The sequence below is a fragment of the Eschrichtius robustus genome, chromosome 16, assembly GCF_028021215.1.
Source record: "Eschrichtius robustus isolate mEscRob2 chromosome 16, mEscRob2.pri, whole genome shotgun sequence".
NCBI lineage: Eukaryota > Metazoa > Chordata > Mammalia > Artiodactyla > Eschrichtiidae > Eschrichtius > Eschrichtius robustus.
This window is the reverse complement of record NC_090839.1, coordinates 12,945,299-12,966,708: the sequence shown is the minus strand read 5'-3', so window position 1 is coordinate 12,966,708 and position 21,410 is coordinate 12,945,299.

Here is a 21,410-nt window from a genome sequence, read left to right as displayed (position 1 = left end):
TTAATTCAGCATTTCCAAAAGTAGGCGCCCTGTGGTGACACTGGAGTACACAAGGTAAGTTTACATGCCATGTCCATAAACATTATCTATTTTTAAGGCACGCATTTATTTCAATGTATATCAGGAAAAAATAGAAAACATGGACATGAGCTCCATGATCTCACAGCCATAACTGCATTGGCTGAGGTTTAATTTAAAAGAAGTCAATTTAAAGAATATTAAATAGTAGTACAGGCAGCGCACTGAGATGGCCCAGAACAACAGTCTTGACGCGGAGTGGGAATGGGTGCCGCTCGGGAACCGCTGAGTTGCTGGCAGCCTGGTGTCTGGGCCCTGGAGTTCAAGTCCCATCCCCACCCCATTAAAGTCACAGAGAGGTGTCAGGGTGACCTCACCCCCAGCCCAGTGAGGTAAGAAGGTTTGGTCATGGAAAGAAATTGGGTCTGCTTTTCTCCACACATCCCCAGGCTAACACTGGAGAAAACAAATTTTAGTTGGCTGGCCTGGCTTCACTTAAAGTATTTAAAACTGGCTTCTTTTGCCCTTCATGGCGATGTCTTCCAGGTGCTTTACCTCCCTTCTGGGCTGTCTGTCTGCGGCAGGGAGGGGCTGCAGAAAGGATTTAGATCATATGTTTTTGTGTAAAAGACGCTGGTTTATAAAGCCTCTTCATTAACAGCTGCTTTAATGAAGCAGGTCCCCGAGGGGAGGCTTAACACAGTGTTACTTATGCATAGATGCTGTCGTCGTTTAAAAGGACTGCTGAAATTGTACTTCAACAGCGCGTTGACATCAACCTTCCACTGGCCTGTTTGGACAGGGATGAGTGCATCTAACAAGTAAGTGTGCAGAGGAGCTTACAGGCAAAAGTACCCAACAGCTAATTGCCTCTGAAATGAGTAGGATGGAAACATAAGTGCCCAAGACCCTGGTTGTACGTCTGGTAAAAATAAGAAACGGTTCTGCAGGCTGCTTGCTTTTTGCCAACACAGCATTTGGAGCTGCTGACTGGAACAGGTGAATTATTCACCAGGTGGCGGCTTGCCCTGCGCTCGGGAGATGGGTCTAACAGGTGGATGGGCAGCCAGCTTTTGCTCTTTTTGCTTCTGCGGTAGTCTCTGGAGACCCACAGAGGACGAGTTCTCCGCACAAACTACTTCATCATTATTTGTGAACGGCAGGCAAAAGGTTGATTCTGCCTGAGGTGCCCCGGATTCTGCATTCAACAAATATTCATTGGGCACCTACTATGTGCCAAGCACTGTACTTGACCGGGTCACTAAGGGCTTTTAGTGGAGAGAGAGATAACATGGACTGAAATCCCCCCTGGCTGCAGGGTGGTCCCTGGGAGATAGAGGGGTAGAGTGGACATGATAAGGCGGGTCCGGTGGTTGCCACGACTCCTGCCCCCTCCAATAAGTAGCTAACATTTAGCTCACTTTTACGGAGCCCTGTCCCCCACGGTAAGTGAGGCGTGGCTCTAAGCCATCTACCTATATGAATCACTTTATTTAACCCTCACAACCCAAGAGGTGCCCAGCATTACTAACTTCATTTTATAGGCAAGGGAACGGAGGCACATAGACATTAAGTAATTTAATCTAGTGAGTAAATGGCTCGGTCAGAATTCGAACCATAGTTCATTGAATGTCACAGTCTATTTTAATCACTCTGCCGTCTTGCCTCTTCTCCAAGGAAATGCAATGGCTAAAAAACAGATGCTGAGCGCTGAAATTCAATAATCAGGACCCTCGCAGGATTTCGCCAGTCCTGTATGGCAGAAAAGAGACAGGAGCTGGCTGCTAAGCAACCCACTTGTTGTCAATGAGCAACTCCTAGGAGCTGGGTCAATGTTATCATGTGATCAAGATCTGACCAACCAGAGCACCCCATTCTCCAGACTCTGGCGACTGGCTCTGGATGTGACCCAGGTTGCTCCAGATACAGTTAGCCTGGGACTTTTCAGTGATGTTGGGAAAGAGGTGCTCTCCATCTTCTGGGGTAGCTAAGCTAGGAGGATGTCAGCCCAGAGCTGCTGGGGATCATCCCTGATGCTTCCAGGGGAAGGCCTGCCTTAGCATAAAGCCACTGTGGAGATAAAAAGAGTCCAGACGACACAATCAGTATCGGGATTAAGCTGAGCTTTATATGACCCAATAAATTCCCTTTGTGCTTAAGCCATTTTAAGTTGGTTTTTCCATCACTTGTAACCAAAAGTGTCATGACAGATACTGTAGGGAAAACATTAGTGCTCCCATTTGACAGGTGATAAAACTAAGGCTCAAAGCAGAAGACAAGAAAAGGGAAGGAACTGATGGTCATTATCTGCTACTTTCGATCCACTCTCCCGTTGCTTTATTTAATGTTATTAAGCTGGGTTGCAAACCCTTGTGTGACACTAACTCACAGTGAGGTATTGCAAGTCACATCCTTCCAAGCCTCAGTTCTCCATCTATGCAATAACTGAGCTGGGTTCTATCAGTTTGTTCCCAAGGATGTTCCTTGTGATGTCAGTACCATGTAAAGCTCTGCTATAGAAAGGTTCCAGGGTCAATGGGTCAGGGAAAAGCTGCGCCCTCTAGCTTCCTCTTCAGAATATTAGCATGTTAAAGGCTCTGAAGAGCCCTGCAGCCAAGACACACGTGTGGTTAACCTAGCATTTCCAAAATGTATGAGTTTGGTTCTGAATTCATCATGGATGTTAAAAACATGAATAGAAAGAAAGAAAAAAAAGATATCCAATACGTAATATCCTGTTGTCTTGACATGTCAAAAACTGTCATAAGGATTGAAATTTTTGATTCACTTTGTAAAAGCTCATTTCAATTCTCTCAAAGGCTGAATAAGTGGGAAGTCATCAAGCTGCAGCATGTGAGCCACAGGTTAGACAAAGAGAAAAACTGTCCTATAGAGCAAGTTGTCAACCTAGACATGGAGTAGTAAGCCCTGGATGGGGAGATGTCCATCTGTGATAGTCCAGGGACTAGGCGACCTCCCCTTGAAACAGAAGGCACAACACAAACTTAGAAAATTCTTCTTCTGACAACATAGTGCAGAGCACAGAGGGGCGACCTACAGAAACTCATATCATGGGGACGCCCCCATTTCTGTCCATTCCAGTTATCTGAGGTTTCTCAGTATTATTATCCTGAGGGATTAACCCCAGCTGGGCTGGGGGTGGAGGGGGCAATACTCCCAGGGGCAAACTTTCCTCTGACCCTTGCTCTGTCTCCACCGTGTATGAAGTTGAGCTTTCCTCTGCTGGCTTACCTGTGCCCGCGTCTCCAGACAGACCTCATACCAGCGGCTGCAACGGTCTCTGTCCCAGGCTGGGTCCTAGCAGGAAACAGATGGCAAATCTCAAGAGGGAGACTGAGCAGGGTGTGAGGGAGGGAGTGTTGACAAGGTGACTGCAGGTTAAGGGAACCAAGAAGGGATGGTGAGAGCCCCGAAGATTAGCATCAGAAGGAAACTATTACCTCCCCAGGCCTGAAGACTCGAAGGAGGAAGCTGATATGGAGCCTAGGGAGGGTTGTGGTTGCAGGAGAGGGTAGCCTGACATGAGCAAAGGAAGGAAGAGAAACTCAGCCTTTGCCAACCTCTGCACTGCAAGTCCTTTCCCAGATATAGTGGGGGGGGAGGGGGCAGAAGTTTTAAATTTTTATGAAGTCCAATTTATCTTTATTTGTAATTGTTATTACTATGTATGTCCTAAGAAATATTTGTTTTCCTCAATATCTCAAAGATTTCCACCTCTGTTTTCTTCTAGAGTTTTAGCTCTTATGTTTAAGTCTATGATCCATTTGAAGTTAATTTTTATATGAGTTAGTGGCTGAAGTTCATTTTTCCCCATATAAATATTCATTTATTTCTGAACCATTTGTCAAAAAGACTTTCTTTTCCACACTAAATTACCTGGGCACCCCTGTTGAACACCAATTGAATACATATGAGTGGTGTATTTGTGGAGTGTCTCTTCTGTTCCACTGATCTCTACATCTTTCCTTACACCAGTACCACCCTATCTTGATTATCGTAGCTTTATAGTAAGTCTTTTTTTTTTTTTTAATTTATTTATTTATTTTTGGCTGTGTTGGGTCTTCGTTTCTGTGCGAGGGCTTTCTCTAGTTGTGGCAAGCGGGGGCCACTCTTCATCGCGGTGCGCGGGCCTCTCACCGTCGGGGCCTCTCTTGTTGCGGAGCACAGGCTCCAGACGCGCAGGCTCAGCAATCGTGGCTCACGGGCCCAGTTGCTCCACGGCATGTGGGATCTTCCCAGACCAGGGCTCGAACCCGTGTGCCCTGCATTGGCAGGCAAATTCTCAACCACTGCGCCACCAGGGAAGCCCTATAGTAAGTCTTGAAATCAGATAGTGTAAGTCCCCGAACTTAGTTATGTTCAATTTTTTTTTTTTTTTTACTATTCCAAGTCCTTTGTGTTTTCATTTAAACCTTATAATCAGCTCATCAATTTCTCAAAATGTCTCCTGGAATTTCAGTTGGGATTCCATTAAATCTATAAATCAGTTTGGTGAGAATTGCCATCTTAATGATAATATTGAGTCTGCTAATCCAGGAACTAGGTATATCCTTCCATTTATTTCAGTGTTTAATTTCTGTTTGTAGTTTTTAGAACACAGGTCTTGTGTGCATTTGGTTAAATATATCCCAAGGTATTTTAACATTTTCTGATGCTATTGCAAATGGCATTTTAAAATTTCATTTTCCAACTGTTCATTGCTAGTATATAGAATTTAAATTGTTTTTTCTATTGATCTTCTATCCTGTGATCTTTCTAAATTCACTTATTACTTCTTGTCAGTTATTTTGCTGACTCTTTAGGACAAATGTCTCTGTTATCCAGCCTTGGTCCCCTCCTTGGAAGTAACCTCTGTGATCTGTTAAATGCATCTTTCTAGATCATTTTTCATATATTTTTCCCATATAAATACTGGTCCACATAAAGGACATAATATTTTATCTTATTTCATGCAAATGGTATCAAACTGGGTTATCATTCTTCAACTTGTTTCACTCTTCAACCCACTTTCACTCAACACCATGTCTTTTTTTTTTCAATTTTTTAAATTTTTGTTTTAACATCTTTATTGGAGTATAATTGCTTTACAATGTTGTGTTAGTTTCTGCTGTATAACAAAGTGAATCAGCTATATGGATACATATATCTCCATATCTCCTCCCTCTTGCGTCTCCCTCCCACCCTCCCTATCCCACCCCTCTAGGTGGTCACAAAGCACTGAGCTGATCTCCCTGTGCTATGCAGCTGCTTCCCACTAGCTATCTATTTTACATCTGAACACCATGTCTCGAAGATGTTTCCATGACAGTAATAAAGATCTAAAAATTCTGTTCAATCTCTGTATTCTTTAGTTTGGAGAAAATGCTATTTATGTAGCTGTTCTTCTGCTGAGGGACATTTAGGTCAACTGCAGTTTTTGCGATTATGAGCACTGCTGCAATGAGCACCCTCAGACGTAGCTCCACGTCCATGTGCGTGAAATCTTCCCAAGGACAAACTATGACTGAGGGCGGACTAGCTCGGTCATGGGATACACACACCTGAGGTTTTCAGAGATGAAGACCTCCCTCTGCCAGGGGCTCCTGGTGAGACTCAAGACGTGCAGGGCATCAGGCTGAGTCCAAGACGGAGGGGATGGAGGGATTGGCCCTGCCGGGGAAAGGAGGGATGTGGTGTGCATGGGGAGTATGGTGCTTATGAGTACATGTGTGCATGCGGGACACAGATTACGGTATGCATGTATGCATGGAGGTGCATGTACGTAGGGTGTGCATGGGTATATGTATGCATGCGAACACATATGTATGGTGCACACGGTTATGTGTGTGGGTGATTTGCAGGAGTCATGTGCAAGCTTGCAGCCTGGGCTTGCTATGTTTGTGCACACATCAACATGCATCTCCATGTGTGTGCTGCCGAGGCTGGTATTGGTTCAGGTGTGGTAAGTGCAGGTGCATGCAGGTAGGTGCTTGCAGGGGGTGCATGTGCGGAAGTGAAGGTGTGGACCTGTACATGGGACTGTGATTTTGACTGATGTCTGTAAACTGTGCGTTGTTTGCCAGACATTCTTCTAAGTACTTTCCACGTATTGACTCGTGTGATCCTCACAACAGCTTTATCTGAGACAGGTTCTTAGTTTTAAGAAACCGAGGCACAGAGGGGTTAAATCGCTGAGCCAAGTCACACAGTTTGGTGCTGGGATCTGGACCCAGATAGTCTGGCCTCAGAATCAGTGATTCAACTCCTTATATGTGAGGGTGTATGTACACAGTAGGGCGCTATGCATACAACTGTTACAGGCAGTGTGTCCACACGTGCGTATGAGACGGTGGGAAAATGCTTTGTGTGAGTGTGTGTGCGCACATGCATGGCTCCATGGATGTGTGCGTGCATGGGAGTATACATGTGTGCAAACACACGCATGTGCTGTAGACAGGCTTTGTACAAAGGTGGATATGTGCTCACACGTGTGTATCCACAGCGTCCCTGTGGGTGTGTGCTCAGGCAGGCACGCTCATTTGGGAACAAGGTGTGGATTTGCACCCAGGCGTGATGGAGGGATCTCAGGGCCCTGGAGGAGCTCTGAGGGAAGCCGACATCCGCCCTTCCCTCATCCCCACCCCCCTCCCCACACTCCTTGCCCTGCAGCTTCTCCTCCTCCTCCTGCTGTGTCCCTGCGGGTCCTCTCAGCTAGGGAGGAAGAAAGCAGCCTGACGGATGAGTCTGCATTAGATGCTGCTCATTTGTATTCGCCAAGCTGGGGGTGGAGCACTGGTGGGGTGTCAGCAGCCCCTGGGGAGGAGGGCGGGCTTCCTGGGGTCGCTCATATGTCACAGGTTGCTTTTCGGGGTGTGCACAGGAGGCTTGCCCTCATGAGACAAGGGGTGCGTTCTGGAGAGAGGCCTCCACCCATGACCCCGTGCCTCCTGGGAACTTCACAGGTGTCATGGATGGAAAAGAATGAGGATGCCACTCCCCCAGGCACCACTGCATGTGAAATCCTAAGCTGAAAACCCTCCTCTGGATGGTTGGAGCATCTTGACCTTGGCTGAGGCACGGCACACCTCTCAGACTCACTCTCTTGCTCTGTGATAAGGAACCACAGTGACATCTATGATTTCTGTGTTTAAGTGTCCATCCCTGTCCACCTTTGATTTCCCTCTGTGGACCAGGCCTCCCTCACACTGAGCCACTGTGTGAACTGGGCAGGGCTGACCCCAACCCCCAACACTGGGGTGGGCGTGTGACCTAGGAGTGGCCAAGCAGACCCATCCAGCCTCTTGGACACTCGGATTGGCTGTGGGATGGACGTGTGACCCAAAATGGGCCAATGAGGGCCTGCCCTGGGGCTTTTGCTGGATCTGGTGGGAAGAGACTCTCTCTGTGAGATGGGGCTGCTGGGCTGGTGGGACAGAAGCTGGGAGCTGCTGACGGTCACCTTGGTCACTCCATGGAGACAACCTGCTTGAGAGTTAAGCCAACCCAGAGAAAAGCAGAGCCCAGACACGGAGAGAGACTGAGTCGTGACTGAATTGTTGGAGTCCCTGGATCCAGCTGGGTCAGAAACCCAATACACCTGACTTTTATTACCTGAGACAGTAAATTTTCTTTTTTCACTTAAGCCTGTTTGGATTGAGTTCTGCCACTGGCAACCAGAAGAATCCCAACTACTAGAACCCAGAGTTTGCTCTGGGGACATCTAAGTGGTGGGTCCAAGCAGACCCTCAGAAGGGAGCTGCTTCAGGAAGGCTGTGTCCTGGGTGTCTGGGACCAGGCATGAGGATGGGGCAGTGCTGAGTTCTCTCCCCCACCCCAGGATGGCCCCGGGCTCAGGGGGCCATGGGGAGCTGAGCAGCCAGCTCCCAGCCCTCTTTCCATGGACCACACGGGTCCTGCCCAGTTGACTCCGCCAAGCCCAGTCAGGTGGTTCTGGACAAAGAGAGTCAGAGGAGGCTTCCTGGAGAGCAGAATCTGAGTGGGATGAGGGAGGAAAGGTACACGGGACACGTGCCCGCTTGAAAAATGGATGGCTGCCCCATCTGACGCTGCCACCCGTCCTCTGTCCTGCTTTCTTTTCTCCACAGCTCTGTGGTCATGATTACATGTAACTAGTAAATTCATGGACTTCTGTTTTGTCTCTTCCCCCAAACTAGGCCGGAAGTTCCATGAGAGCAGGGATCTCCATCCACGGTCTTCACTGCACAGCCCCGGCACATAGTGGGAGCTTTATGGAAATATGTTCACAGGAGGAATGAACTCTCCCTTCTGGGCACAGCACCCCAATTGTCCTTTGGGGAATCTCTGTCCTGCACTCTTGGCTCATGAGCTATGAGGGGGGAGCCCCACACCCACTGCATGCGGGTCCACGACCCAAGCCTGGCAATCGTCATATCCAGGACCGCTGGCTACACCTGGGCAGCTGGTAGCCGCACAAGGGGCTGAAATCCCTGCCCCCCCCACCAAGCCGGTGTCCTGGCACAGGGCTGCTTCTCCCAGGAGAAAGGGGCACATTTCCTGACACCAAGGCACCTCAAGGGGTAGCCCTGGCCATGAGGTAATCCTACCACCTTGACCCCAGTGTTTGGGTCAGAGATGGGCATGTGACCAGGTTGCTCCAATCAGATGAATCCTGAGAACTCCGCAGGTGTCACTGCTACTGGCAGAGCCCATTAAAAATTCCTGGGAAATAAAAATCTGGAGAAACAAAATAAAATCTAACCTTTTTCTTTTCCTGTGTGCTTCGTCTGGTTTTGCTTGTTTACAGGGTGCCCCATGCAGAGGGCTCCCGCCCGGCCCTTCAGACCACAGCTGCTGGTGGAAAAGGGCTGTGCAGGTATCTCAGCCCCGGACGGTGCGCAGAAGCGCGGCACGTGACACTCAGTCCAAGATGGCGGCGGCAGGCGGTGTGCAGACACGCTCTGCGCAGACACGCTCTGCAGAGCCCTGCGATCTGGAGCGTGAACACAGCTGCGCCTGCGCCCGCCCTGGGAAAACTCTGCCCCCTCCCCGCCCTACTGAGGAAACCCTACAAGGCAGGCCCGCCCACGGCCTATGGGAGGTTGGGGGAGAGCGTGTGCCATGGAGCGAGAGCTCGCACCTTCTCATTCTTGGATCAAAGAATAAAGCTTTCCTTTGCTTCTGAACTGAACTCTGTCTCCTTCTATCGGCTCAAACAACACGGGGCAGGAGGACCCTTGTTCAGAATGGACCCAGGAGGGTGGAAGGAAGAGAACATCTTCCTTCTAGGGTTGCTGCACCGGTGGGGTCTTCTTCCCCCAGCGAGGGAAGAGGAACGGCGAAACTGACTAGAGCCCTTGGATCCAGCGCTACCTGAGGCCAGAACTATCCTCGGGCCTTTTCAGTTCTATGAGCCCAATCATCCATCCCCTTTTTGCTCACATCTGTTGGCACTGGATTTTATATCACTGACATCAGCTGGAAACCTTTCTATCTGAACCAGGAGGTGGGGCAATGATACCCTGCAGGGCAAGTGTGTGCTTAAATGAGACCCAGTCCTTGAAAAGCACTTTGTCTATTTTAAGCACTTCATATATAAGAAGGGCTGCTGGAGGTGCTGCCAGACATTGACCTCATCCCCACCATCCCTCCTCTCCCCCCAGGTTGCTCTCTTCAGGAGTCCAGACCCCTCCCCAGGGCAGCCACTGCTTCCTCCTCCAAAGGGAATTTCAGGTACTCGCAGCTCCTCTCTTTTGGCCGAGCAATTTTCTTCTTTCCCATTTTGTCATCTGGAAAGACGGCAAACTGAAGCATTTAATTTTCCTCCTCCAAACCAATTAATATGAAAGTGCACAGCACTGAAGTACGACAGCGAAGACAAGTCATTTATATCAATTAGCAAAAATAAACATGAGCTTTGTGCAAACTCGGAATAAAGAACAACCTTAGAAGCATGAAGCCCAGCAGGGAAGCCCAGGAATTAAGATCCCTGGAGCCTCTCGGAGGAAGTGGGGATTTGTGGGTGCTATTAAAATTACATCTCATCCCCTCTCCATCCCACGAGGTCCCGAGGTGAATATTTCCAGGAATCAAGAGAATTTCCAGGCAAGGCCACACCTCACTGTTTCCAAATTTCAGCTCAGCCAAGCTGGAACGCTGAGTCAGTCTCCAAAGCATGTCCTCTGTCCACCCATGTTTCTCCATGGCCACTGCCTCCCTGGGTGGAGCCCCATCATCCATCATGGCCCGTCCTGTATAATTTTTTTTCTTCCTGGATAATTATAACAGCCTCCTCCCTGGTTCCTGGCTTCCACCCAGCTCCCTTTAATCCAAACCCCCAGTCATTCAACACATATTGCAGTCAGGGCGAGGTTTAGAAATCTAAATTAAATCACGTCACCCTCTGCTCTGAATCCTTCAATGGCTCCCCATTGCTCTTAGAATAAAATCTAAACTCCAGATCCTGGCCTCCAAGGCCCTGCGTGGTCTAACCATCTGTCAGACTCATCTCCCTCCAGTCTCCCCTGGCTCAGTCCACTGCAGCCACACCGACCTATTTATTGTTCTTCCAACTCACTAAGCTCAATCCTACCCCAGGCCCTTTGCACCTGCTGTTTACCCACATCTTTTCCTGTTGTCCCTTCTTATTGTGCACATCTCAGCTCAAATGTGACTCCCCCACCCCACCCCCTGCAGGCTAATGTCACTGCTTTTTATCTCCTTCACATTCATTCAGTCCACAAAAATCTGTTGAACGTCTTTTGTGCGCCAGCCACATTCTTGGCCCTGGGGATACAGCAATAAACAAGACAGAAAAAAACCCTGCCTGGTGGAGCTACATTCTGGTCTGGGGAATGGGGTGGGTAAGAAAAACAGCACGTGCTCCAAAAAAATTTATCAAAGGGTGAATCCCCTGAGTCCTGAGCAGATGGAAAGCCCCTTGGGTTGACTGGAGAGGAGCCTGGGATAAACGCCAAATTCCAGAAATACAGATCAAAGACAGGGGTGACAGACTGCCTACAGGGAACTGAATCGCCCAGCAGAAAGTGACAGGTGTCACCAGACCTTCTTCTGAATTCTAAGAGGGCAAACAAGTGTTAATGAAACGTTTGATGTCTGCTCCAGCTCATGTGCACGTTGTAGGTCAAATGTATGGGCCAGAGAGAGCTGTATTTTAAAGTGCTGTGTGTATGTGTTTTATTACATAAAATAAATTTGTGTAATCAATATGTTTTATTAAGTCCCAGTTCGTATGTTCATTGTTTTAACTATTGATGGAGATGGAGGTACAGCGTGGGGTCTCTGCACCCGGAGAATTCAGCAGAGCCCGGGGCACTGGGGGCGCCCCCTAGGGGGCAGAGGGATGGTCTGCTGGGTAGCCAAATAGCAACGAAGTCTTCTGATTTAATGAGCACATACTACATGCCGGGTCCCGTGTCAGCGTTCACATGTGTGATTTCATTGACTCCTCAGGACGACCCCATTCTGCTGAGTCTCATTATTATTTCCATTTTACAAATAAGGGAACAGAAGAACAGAGAAGTCTAGCACTTTTCACAAGGTGACACAGCTCTTAAGCAGCAGAGTTCGGACTTAAACCCAGGTCCACATGACTTATCTAAAGCTAGGGTGATCAACTTGTCCCAGTTTGCCCAGAACTATCCCATCTTGAAAACTGAAAGTCCCACATCCTGGAAACCCCTTGAGTCCCAGAAAACCTAGGACTGTTGTCACCCAAAACAATGCCCATACTTTGAACCACAAAGTTAAACGGCCTTTTTTGGGAAAGCATACAAGGGGGGTAGTAAGGGTTTCCCAGGAGGTATAAACACATGAATAGGGACAAGGATCTCAGAAAGGGATGGGAATGCTTGAGGAATGGGAAGTAGCCATATTTCGTTGGAATTTTTTAATTTTTAATTTTAAAATAATTATAGATTCACAGGAAGCTGCAAATAATGTTACACTGAGTCCTGTGTACCCTTCCCCCATCTTCCCCCATGGTGACATTTTATATAGTTGTAATTCTAAAGCAGAGCCAGGAAATTGACCTTGATACACAACTGTTAACTAGACTACAAACCTTATGCAGTTTCATCATTATTTATGTTCACTCATTCGTGTGTGTGTGTGTGTGTGTGTGCATGCATGTGCATATAGTCCTATGCAATTTTATTGCTCATATAGGTTCACGTAACCACGACAGCCATCAAGATATAGGATGGTCACTTCATGACAAAGGAAATCCCTTGTGCTGCCCCTTTATATTCACACCCACTCCACTCAAAACCCCACTCCCATCTCTATCATCTGACAACCACTAATCTATTCTGTCTCTGTAGTTTTGTCATTTCAAGAGTGCCATGTAATGGAATCTCACAGTTTGTAACCTTTTACAATTGTCTTTTTCATTCAGTATAATGCCCTTGAGATCCATCGGGGCAGTGGCACATATCAATAATTCACTCCGTTTTACGGTTCAGTTGTATTCCATGTTCCATGACATGGATCTGCTAGAGTTTGTTTAAACATTCACCTATGGAGGACATCTGGGTGGTTTCTTTTTCGTTTGATTTTTTAAGCTCTGTCAGAGGTAAAGGAAGATGGGCCTGACTGTGAGGAGCTGGAGTGCCAAGATGGAAAGTTGGGGCTTGATCCTGTCAACCTGTGCAGTCAGAGCAGAGTCTAAATGAAGGGGCAGCTGGGGTGTGAGGAGATATTTGTTAGGAAGTATGTTGTTATTCAGTTACAAGTCACAGAAACCCAAAGCAAAAGGGGTAGATTTTTGGCTTATGGAACTGAAGAGTCCAAGAATTGTACTGCTTCAGGCATGGCTGGATCCAGGGGTTACAATGATACCATCAGACCTGGTCTTCCTCCTCTTCTCTCTCTTCTTCCTCTTCCTTCTCCTATTCCTTCTTGTTTTTCTTCTTCTTCTCCTCCTCCCTCTCCCTCTCTTTCACTTTCTCTCTCTCACTCCTTTTGGCTCTACCTTCCTTTCTATTAACTTTATTCCCCACAAGCCCACTCTGAGTAGCGCCACAGGAAGCCCCCAGCCTCCCTCATACCCTCTCAGTACCCTCAAGGAAACGGAGTGCCTCTTTCCAACTGGTTCCAGGAGCTCCACCTCCTGAGCTAATCACTGAGGCTGCGGGAATGCAGTACTCTGACTGGCTAGACCTTGGTCACATGCCCTCCCCTGGAGCCAGAGTAGAATCAGCCTGAGAGTGTGGAGGGGAGATTGTCCAAAGGAAACCCGGGTCACTGTCTCCAGAAGACAAAGGAGGGATGGATGCTTGATGGGCACCTACATCAGGTGACCACTGCTGAAGGATTGCTCTGCCAGCGTGTTCGGGATGGGCTGCAGCTGAAAAGTCAACTACGCCATAGGCCAGTGGAGAGATGAACAAGGCAGAGTGGGAACAGTGCCTAGAGCTCATGATACTCCTGAAAGCCCATAAAAATATTCTAATTTCTTTGAAAACCATGAAGAAAAAAAATGAATATAATCCATCCTGGAATATATTCATCTTTATACTAACATAGTCATAAAACATCATTTTTATTTATTTATTTTAGGAAGAAGGGGCCCATGAAGAGTAACAGAATAGGACTAAGTGTTTGCTTGGACATGGTGGGCAAAGGGAGGCAATTAGGAAATGTGACCAAATTTTGACCCTGGCATCTAAAGGAATGGTTTGCTCATCTTAAAGAAGTTGAGTGAAGAGTTAAGTCTCAGTTGACTTAGTTGGAAGTACTAATGCAGGGCTAAAGTTATAGACTTTGGGGTCTGAATCCTGAATCTGTGACCACCTGGCAGAGCAGCCTTGGGCAAGACCCCTTACCTCTCTGAGCCTCCTGTCACCCATCTGTAAAATGGGCCCAAGAATTTTCTTCTCTGGGTTGTCGTGGAGGTTAAATGAGACACTTATGTGCTTAGCAAAGGATTCAGCATATAGTACGTGCCTAATAAATGGAATCGGAATCTGAGTTTGTGGAAACCTAGGATTAGAATTTGAGAGACCAGAAATGAGGTGACACTTGAAGCTGTGAGCAAAGAGGAGCTGCCCAAGGGAGCAGGTGGAGGGAGGAGAGGGGGAGGCAGAATCCTGGGACTTGCTGATGTTAGGGGTGGGAGGAGGGAGAAAGCGAGAGAGGAAGGAGGAAAATCCTGACATCAGGATCTTGGAAGCCAGGAGAGTAATGGGCATTAGGAAGTTGGAGGTCATTACCAGGGTTGGATCCTGCAAAACAGTCCAAAATAAGTGATGGGGAAAGAATTTGGGAAGAAATGGATATCTGTGGTGTTGTCTGAGCAGTTTCTAAGCCCCCTCCTTTTAATTAATTAGTCATTCATTCAACCAACAAATACTCACTGGGCTCATTCCATTGTGTATTGGTCTCACGGTCACCCACTTAGGGAATTCCTGCTGCAGGGTTGTTCTGGAACATTCCTGATTTTCACCTGTTCTAAGTCTATTTCTCAGCCATCTCTGATCATCTGAACAACTTTTTTGCATCCAGTAAATTCCCATTTTTGCCTCAGTTAGCTGAATTCAGTTTCTGTTACTGGAAAACAAGGAAACCAAATGGATAGCTCATCTCCCACAGCTGGTCCATGTATTTTGGAGGAGATGACTCCCACACCCTATGTAAGGATGGGCATGTGACCTAAGCCTGGCCAGGCAGAGCAGACAATCCTTTAGCCAGAGTGAGTGATTCTCACTATAGTCCAGTGAGAGTCACTCTGGGATATTGCTGGAACTCTCACAAAGGAGAAAGTATCTTTCTACTGGGGTTGCTGAGCTGGTGGCCTAGCACGCTACGGTTAATGGGGACCATCTCTATCACTGTGAGGGAAGAGCCTTCCAGGGAATGAAGGATGAGAGATGGAGACAAATACTTTAGAGTCACATTCAAGCTCCTGGATCCAGCCCCTCCTGAAACCCCTGGACTTGCCCATGGCTGGGCCAGTAACTTCCCATTTTAGCTTAAGTCAGTTTGAATTGGCTTATATCCTTCCAATCAAAAAACCTTCTGTCTACTACGGAGACTACAACACTCTAAAGCAAGTGGCAATCTCCATGATTCTTCATGGACAAATGGCTTCACAGACAAATGTTATAACTAAATGTGAGAACACAGCACACAGTAGGTCCTCCATATTTGTTGCTCACCTCCCACATGAGACTCACACATGAGTTTGCCAGTAAGAAGAAAAGGGGTGGGAGTGGCTGCAGGCTATTTTTTCAAATCAACAACATTCCAAGGTCAACAACAGGAATTTTATACCTCCCTGCTTGCTAAACTCACACACCTTCCCACATCAGCTTTTTACCACAATCTTGCGCCACCCAATTATTCCAAAATAGACCTCCTAATTTCTAAGAAGACAAGCAAAGCTAGTGTTAATGAAATGTGTAATGCCTGTTATAGCTCATATGTTAGTTTTACATCAAATTTATGGACCTAGAGAGGTACATTTATAATGTATGATGTGTACATTTTTATTACATTGGAGGACCCACATATAATCAACATGAACTCCTGATTTATGACTATCTTTATAAACCTTGGAAGATAATTTCATTACTTTTCAATATTTACAGAGCTTCAAAGGTGTAGCTTTGCCTTTAAGGCAAATTGTGACATAACGTGGTCCTATCTGCGACTTGTTTGATGCTAAGCCCTTGGTTAGAAAACAACCTCCAAGAAGAACCTTGGGCCTTTGGTGGGCACGAGTAGTGTTCTGATGACCCTGGAGGGAGGCAGTGTCCAAGGGCAGAGCATGGGGAGGAGGGAGGGCATTTAAGTGGAAATAAAGCCCCAGTGAGTGGGCCAGCAGGGCTGCCTCAGGGCTCAGAGAAGACCCCCGTTCCTGTGAACCAGGAACTGCAGAGCAGGCCAGGGGGAAGAGGCAGCACAGGGCCAGGCCTTGAAGGGCAAGTGGGGCCTCAGGAGACGGAGGAGCTGGGGGAAGAGCTTCCCCAGGGAACCATGTGACATTATCCATGTGACAGTTACCATCGTGGAAAGGTTTCCTTCCCTCCCAAGATGCCGTGGTTGACGTCCCCGAGCTCTCAGGAGCTCAGGTTTCACTCTGTTATTTCTTCCATAAATCATCCCCAGATGCTCCTGGAGTAAAGAAATGAAGGGACAGAACATAAACCCGCAAGGGGATGATGACGCTCTTTGCTCAGAGAAGGGAGAGTCTAAACGAATACCTTGTTCTGGGTGCGTAGTTGCCAGCGGGGCATGTGGGTGGGCACTGGCTACAAAGTGGGATCAGTATGCAACTCCCTCCAAGGGATCTGGGTGATGTCATTGGACAGAATGGATCCTCCCAATGGTTTCCACAAGTGAGGAAGAGAGACGCGTGCATGTGTGTGTGTGTGTGAGAATCAGCAGTAGATTCGACTGCAAGTGACAGTAAGTCTATTTTAAAAGTGTCTTAGGCAAAACACAAGATTATTTTCCTCTCTGGTAAACAAAGCCCAGAAGTAAGCAGCCAGGGCTAATGGGATGGCTTCACTCTGATCAAGGATTCAGGCTCCTTTTATATTATTATTCTGTCAACCACAACACATAGCTTCCACCTCATGATCCAAGATGGCTGCTTGAGCTTCAGCCATCACACTCACATTCCCGTCAGCAGTGAGGAGGAAGTTACAAAAACGTGTGTTCCTCTTCCTTTAAGACACTTTCTGAAAATTACACATGGTACTTCTGTTCTCCATTGACAATGACCTAATACATAGCCACATCTAACTGCAACGGAAGCTGAGAAATGTAGTCATTATTTTGGGCAGCTATGTACCAGCTAAATTCTTTCTTCCCTAAGGAAGAAAGGGAAAAAAACACTGGAGAAACAGTTAACAGTATCTTCCATACGGTGCATGAGTGTTTATGCCCCTAGGTATATTGTGTGCATGTGTCCCTTCCTGTGTCTGTAACAGGGCTTGCTATCAGTTACTAAGCACCCACTCCATAAATACTGCTGAATGAATGAATGAACAAAAAAACAAGTGAATGAGTAAGTATGGGCCATGAATGTCTTAGAGATGTGCATGTGTGTGTGAACAGACAGGGGTTAAGCATGAGTGTGTATGCTCACACACGTGTGTATTCACTACTTCACTTAGGTATTCAGCGAATATTTACTGATCACCTACTGTATGCCTGCAACTGTGCTGCACACTTGTGAATCAGCAAGTTAACATGACAGTCAAGGTTGCTGCCCTCATGGAATTAGAGTCCAATGGAAGAGATGGACAAAATCCAAGTACATCAATAGCCAAGTACGATAATATTATAATGACATTAGTGTGATGAAGACAATAAACAGTGTGATCCCTTCGGGATCAATGGGGAAAACAGAGGCATCCATTAAGGACAGGTGGGTTGTGGAGGGTGTCCCTGAGGAGGTGACATTGAAGGAAACACACACCCCTAGACATCTGCCTCCAGCTCAGACCCTTTTCATGGCTCCAGGCTCTGAGCTCCAGACGCTAACTCAACATCTCCCCCAAGGTCCGTTCTGACCCCAGGTCCATGTGGCTCAGGGGTCGCCAACCCCCAGACCGTGGACCGGTACCAGTCGGCAGCCTGTTAGGAACCGGGCCGCACAGCAGGAGGTGAGCGGTGGGCGAGCAAGCGAAGCTTCATCTGCCACTCTGCATCACACCCCATCGCTCGCATTACCGCCTGAACCACCTCACACTCCCGTCCATGGAAAAATTGTCTTCCACGAAGCCGGTCCCTGGTGCCAAAAAGGTTGGGGACCACTGATGCGGATGAAGGGAAGCTCCTGTTTCTCTTGCTTTCAAACCTGCCCTTCCCCACCTCAGTCTTCCCCAGCTCAGTCTGTGGCCCCACTATTTACTAAAAGATGAAAGGAGCTAGTATGGGAAGAGCCAGGGAAGAAGCAACCCAGATACAGTGAGCAGTGAGTGCAAAGGCCCTGGGGCAGGCAAAATCTTCCTGGAGAGGAGGTCAGGCACAGCCAGGCCAAGGTGACCCCCCTGGGAGGGAGGGAGCCAGGCAAACCACCACCCTCCCCGTCCTGCTGGCCTCCTGCTGGGGCTCCCCACTAGCAGACCAGACACAAAGCCAGAGCAAGAGCCTGGTGGTGTGGGCCACCTCAACCGGCCTTGCGGGTCACAGAGCAGGGGGAGGCGGGGAGAGTGGACGTGGAGGACAAAGGGACCATGGGTGGCACAGGCCTGCAGCCAAGGCCAGGGCCCTGGCATTTATTCTGAGTTAGGTGGGGAGCCACAGGGCGCAGTGAGCGGAGAGATGACAAGGTCGGATTTGCATGTTTGAAGTGTCATCTCACCGCTGTGGGGACAGTGGACTATAGAGGGCCACTGAGGCCGGTGGGGAGGCGTCTGCAGGGTCCAGGGAGAGGTGACGGTGGCTCGGACTACCTGGGGGCTGGGAGGGGGGCCTGTCCTGGAGTCAAAGCAGAAAGGCCACACTGAGGGCTTCCCGGTGGCACAAGGACCAGGGATGGGCTCAGGCTCGTCTGGAACTTGAGTGGCGGCTCAGTCGTGCAGAGAAGCAGCCTGGACGCCTGAGCAGATGGGGGCGGGGTTGCGGCGTCACGAGACGGTGGGAGTCAGAGCTGGAGCCTGACCGAGAGTCCCTCTCGCCCTGTGCCTCCCGCGAAAGTCCACCTCTGGCCTCGGAAGGAGCGGCAGCAGAGGGTGAGGCGCCCCCCGACGGCTGCGCCGGGGCAGCGCTGCCCTCACGTTTATCCTGCCGTCCAGCGGGAGGACACGCGCTGGGGCGAGAGCAGGCGTCCTGCTGGAGCAGCGACGGCTCCTGAGAGGTCGCCTTTGCCTCCCGCCCCTGCCTGAGAGTCACCAGAACAGGCCTGGACCGAGCAAGACTCCACCTGCGGAGGGGCCGCAGGCGGACCCAGGTCCTCCCTACGGGGCCGCACTGGCAGGGCCCCCGCTCAGCCCCAGGGCCCGGCAGCCTCGCCGAGGGCCGCCCCGCCCTGCAGGAAGGTGACCCGCTGCAGCGTGGACTGGAGCCGCACCGTCCGCCTGACTCGGGTTCAAACCCCAGCCCCACCTCTTGCCGCCGTGTGACCCGGAGGAGTCGCCTCCCCTCTGAGGACTCAGTCTCCCCATCTGTAAAAAGATGCATCTGATGCTTCATCGTCAGAGCCTCAGAGTCACTTTGTCAACGTGTGAGCGAGCCGCGTCCGCCGCGCGGGTCCAGTCTCCTCGTCTGGAGTCTCTCCAGTGGAGCTTATGGGGAGGGGGGAACCCCCAAACGCTGCCCTCACAGTCTCACCGCAACCTTCCCTGAGCCCACAGCCCCCCCTGGGGACGAGCCTGGCCTCCCACTCACACCCGGAGGAGACGCTGGGCGGAGATGTGAGCAGAGCCGGGATTTAGCTCCGAACACACCTGAGTGCGTGGCCTCCCTCTGGCACTCACTGGCTGTGTGACCCGGGGTGGCTGTGTGACCCCCCCCCTCCGAGCCTCGGGGTGCTGTTCTGTGAAACGGGGATGATGGAAACATCGACCCCACACGGTGGAGGGGGCCGATGTGTATAAAACCGCCTGGTATAAGTGTGTGTCCTGGTCCCCAGCAGAACAGCGCAGGCAAAGGTGTGCAGGTAGAAGTGAGTCTCCCCTCCTGCCTGAAGTGCAGAAGGGGACAGGAGAAGGAGACAGCTGCAAGTGGGGGGGACCAGAACTCACGAACGCCTGATGCTGGTTGTGGATTCCATATTCCTAGCTGGGAGGGCTCAGTTGTAGGAATTCTCAGCTGGGTGGTCCTGACCCCCAGGACGGTTTGAGAATTGTAGAGACATTTTTGATCATCTTAATAATAGGGGACCCCACTGACAAGCATGGGTGGGGACGGGGAGACAGACATCAATGCCCTTAGTGTGTGCAGGGCAGTCCTGCACAACCAGGACCTGTGTCCAGCCCACTGGACTTTCCATACCCGACAGACATTCACGGAAGTGAACGCACCCTAAAGATCTGAGCCACAGTCTCACTCAACTGGGTCTTGGTTTGGTCTCCTCAGAAGCAGACCCTGAGTCAGGCTTCTAGGGCAAGGACCCCAGGACCCTAGAGCAGGTGTGGAGGGGAAGGGCAGGCAGCTGACATGGAGTGTTGAGAAGCCCATTACCTCTGAGGGCACCGATTCTGGATCCAGAACACCTGGTTTGCATCCGTTTCCTCCCAGCTATGTGAACTTGGCCACCTTTACTTGAATGCTCCGTGCCTCAGTTTCCTCTCCTATGAAATGGGGCAATAATATTTTTTCTTAGTGTGGCTGAGAGGATTAAAAACATGTTCCCATAAAATCACTTAGAACAATGCCTGCCACGTTGGCTATTTTTATTTCTATCTGAGTCCCATTTCTGCATGGATGGTGGCGACTTGACCTCAGATAATTTGCAGCTGACCCTTCCCCTTTTCTGAGGATTTACCTGGTAGCAGATGATAAGGGGACCAGCGTGGTCCTCAGGCACCATCTCTCTGAGCCAGAACTCAATGAGACATCCACCCTTCAGACAGGGTCCTGAGTGATGGCTCAAGTGGTTGCCATGGAGATACTCCTTTTGCCTATCCCTCCTCGCCTGACCATTCACTCTATCTCCATGATATCTGGGGCACATGGAAATCACCCCACAGCTCTGGCATTGGGAGGAACAGGCACTCTTTGTCATGCTCCAATACTTGACTGCTCAGGGCAAAGTTTGCAAATGCCTGAAGGGATGGGCTAGTGAATGGGCCAGTGAGGGGGTGCAGGAGGGCATGTGCCCCGTGTATATGAGTGGCTGCTCCTCAACTCTGCCAGGCTGTTGTGTAAGGGAAGCCAGGTCCTGTGCTGCTTACTCCTCTGGTTTTGAATGAAGCCAGGGATTTTGATGCAAAATAAACTCGTTTTTGTCAATATTGGCAAAAACACAATCTTAAAAAGCAGCATGTGAAGGCAAGAATAAATGGCATACAGATTAGAAAAGAAGAAATAAAACTGTCCTTATTTGCATTCATATGATTGCTTATATAAACAACACCAAAAAATGTATACACACACACACAAAAATCTCCTACAAGTTGACAGTGAGGTTAGCAAGGCCAGCACACAAATATCAATCATATTTCTGTACAATAGCAATGTACAATTAAAAAACAATTTAAATACTATTTACGAAACTCTCCAAAAATGGAATACTTAGGTATAAATCTAACAAACATGTACAAAATTTTATGCTTTAAACTACAAAACACTGATGAAAGAAATTAAAGAAGACCTAGATAAATGAAAAGATATACCACGTTCATGGATGGGAAGACTTGACATAGTAAAATGTCAATTCTCCCAAATTTATTTACAGATTTAACACAATATCAATCAAAATGTAGCAGTGTTTTTATACA